The sequence below is a fragment of the Lepisosteus oculatus genome, unplaced genomic scaffold, assembly GCF_040954835.1.
Source record: "Lepisosteus oculatus isolate fLepOcu1 unplaced genomic scaffold, fLepOcu1.hap2 HAP2_SCAFFOLD_44, whole genome shotgun sequence".
Taxonomy (NCBI): domain Eukaryota; kingdom Metazoa; phylum Chordata; class Actinopteri; order Semionotiformes; family Lepisosteidae; genus Lepisosteus; species Lepisosteus oculatus.
This window is the reverse complement of record NW_027167977.1, coordinates 1,671,088-1,674,463: the sequence shown is the minus strand read 5'-3', so window position 1 is coordinate 1,674,463 and position 3,376 is coordinate 1,671,088.

The following is a 3,376-nucleotide window of genomic DNA, read 5'->3' as shown; positions in this document are numbered from 1 at the left end:
TTCAAATTGACCTCAGAACAAAATATAACTTAAGTTATATAACTTATATAGAACTTACTACAGCATAACTGTCTTATTTGTAGAAAATATTAACAGCATGCCTATTAAACATACAGTATCTAGCAATCAGCAATCAAAATAAAAACATTTCCAAACATGGAAACTGCCCAGTTAATGAAGCATTTCAAAGACATTAATCTATTCAATAATTACAGTTTTAAGTAGATAACAGATTTATAATCAGATTACGAAAGCATCATAACAACTGCTGCTTGTGTAAGGAATCCATGAATACCACTGTACATGAGAATTTCACACCTATTTGTAATCAATACACAAAATCCTATTGAATTTCAGGTACTTGTTTATTCAGCATTGCTTGACTCCGCGGACTCCTTGTTGTTTCAATATTCTAGCAATAGGACTAATCGCCAATACCGTGCCGTTGTAATCTATTCCTTCTGCCAGCAGAGGACGGTATTTGCACAGTCAGTTCAGGATAAGATACGGTCCTCGCAGTTCACAGTACAACTGGCCAAAGCCGTATTCGGAATATGCTCTCGATAACCTCGTTTAGTTTAAGTACGGCCATATTTCATATCAACCCACAGATGCATTGCATAAACACTAGAATTCTGGTTGTACTTAAATTGACCTTATACGTTTTGGATTATGTTTAACCTTCTTCAATTTCTTCAACCATATTTTGAGATGATTACGTTTACAGAAGCAAATATTATTCAGTGCTTTTTCTTCACTCCTTTAATCAAACCCACATTTCTATAAGGAGGGCCATTGTGAAACTCCCCAAAGTGAGCTGAATTAATCTTTTATTCTTCACACCTGCGAAGTCATTCCTTCATTGTGTAATATGAAGGCCTTTCATTATTCACGTATACTACAACATCTGAAAATAATGGGTCTTGAAATAGTTGAATGAAAGAAAATCCTGAATAACTCCTCCAAATGCGTGTTACACTTTCATCAAGTACACACACTTTGAATGTGATGAACTATAAAAAGTTATTTTAACCATACCCAATGGAGCTCAGGAGTGCGATTGCATACACAATCATGTTTTCAGTGTTTGGACATCAGCCGTACATCAGAACAATCATTTCACTAACACAGCTCCGTGTTGAGTGACTTCCCTCCAAGAACACAAAGTCACTTTCCCTTAGCAATTATTGCATGGACTTTGATTATCTGCCTTCTGCATCAAGCCCTGTATTATATACGGTACAAAGCCAAGCTTTGGGATAGTGCTTTGTTTGGATCCTTGTCTTGATCCTTTTGGATCCCAGGCTGCTCATTTGCAAATGAGTTTTGACATTAATTATAGTGACTATAGCAATGAGCTGGCACTGTGGTTCACAGAGCTGGGGTCCTGGGTTCAATTCCTGGGGTGCAGTCTGGATGGAATTGTATGTTCTCCCTTCATTTGTGTGGATTTCTTCCAGGTGCTCCAGTTTCTTCCCACAGTCCAAAGACATACAGTACTAGTAGGTTAAGGTGGAACTACAGTCCCAATTTTGCAGACACAAAAGTATTTAATTTCAGTCACAAAATAAAATCATTGACATTATAGAAAAACTTTACAAACTCAAAATTGAGCACAAAATCATGAATTTTGTGAAAGGACTGTAAGTTACGCCATGTTGTAACAAATTCGCATTCAAGTTCCACACAAATTGCGATGTGATGCAGCCCTTCCTGCTCACTAATCACTGTAATGACTAATGCAATGTGATGTAGGAGAGAAAGGGTATAGGTTATGCAGCAAACATTTCACTGAAAAAAACGTTCCATTCCAAGGTTCTTTATGCAAAGTTAACAATGTAGTATTATTTATTGGCAAAAACGTAAAAAAGTTGAGAGCAATATTTCCATTGGATTAAACGAGATGTATTCACAAGCCTGCTCCTTTACAATGTCACAGGGCCACAACAGATTATAGGAAGTTTTGCTGCCTCGTTCTGAATCGCAGAACATGGTAATTCTTTAACCTTGAAATGTAGTCTATTTTGTGATGTAATGATGCAATGTCCCTTTACTGAGAGCCAGCAATCAACGGATGTGTCTGATCGTGAATGGTTTTCCCTGTTGTTTGTTGTATTACTTGGTGTTGCATTTTAAGCTGTGCATGAGGCAGGACCCGGAGGCTGCTGCTTCTGCTGGTGCTTCTGCTGGGATTGAGGAAGAGCTGAGCGCCATGTAAGGCAAAGACACTGCGTTCCACTTTATCAGGTGCCTGGAGTGTAAGAGCTGCAGATAATATTGAGTCACATTAATCCCAACATATTTCAAATATTATGAAAATTAAATAAATTAAATCAAATAACTTTCATTAAAAAAATCAATCACTCTTTACCTTGCTTTTTCAGTTGTTTTTAAGGAAAATTGATGCCGAGAATGTGTGAATACTGCTTTTTGATGGTTCCAAGACCAATGTGACCTGTTCTATTGCCTGCTAATTGTACGTTCCAGGTTGAAAAATTATTTTTAGGAGGTCAAGGTGTATGAATGATAAGAGAAAAACTGAAATAACCACAGCTACGCAAACACCAGTCCACCAAAAAAAAATCATTTAATTAAAATAAGGTAACATTTTTTTTTCATCATCATACGGATGAACTGTGCTAAATGTGTTTCTAAAAAGAAAAAGCAGGATGTGAGTCGTGAGCCAAGATCATGACTCTTTTGCTCTTCTTCACATCAGTTTTCATCTGCGAGGAGGAGGAGGAGGGCGGCTCCTGATGTGCTGACACTTGGGGAAGTGCCTCTGTGCCGGCCTGGGGGCAAAGCGCCGGCCGCAGTGAGGGCAGGGCACGTAGTCGGGGTTTGGATTCGCGGGGGGCTGGGGCAGGTTCACAACTTTCCCTCCTTGCGTGATCACCTGCTGCACCTCCCTGGCCTGTTTGATGCTCCGATGAAATCCTCGTGCTTCTGCCTCCAGTTGTTCTTTCTCAGCTGGGAACAGGAAATGAAACCAATAAAACAGCTTCCAGAAAAAGTCCAGACTAGCACTGCGTACACAGTCTGGTCGCAAACCATTCACAAGGCAAGAAAATATCAATACAGTAATAACGTAGCTTTCTGGGGCTACCTTTCAGGTCATTGGGTAGAGAGTACAATTTACGTAGTTATGGTTTTGTTTCCTGTGAGTGCTATTTGCTTGATATGTAGATTTTTACAACAGAATTCAGAAGTCACTAAGACACATTTATTCTGTCTGGCAAATGTGCCTTTGCGGCAGTTTTTCAGAAGAGTACTTCATAAAACACTTATTTATTGTTTACATTGATTTATAAGCTGAGTCTGACTCTAGGAGAAAAAAAGGAAAGCTTGGAAAGAGTTTAAGGATAGCCCTTATCAC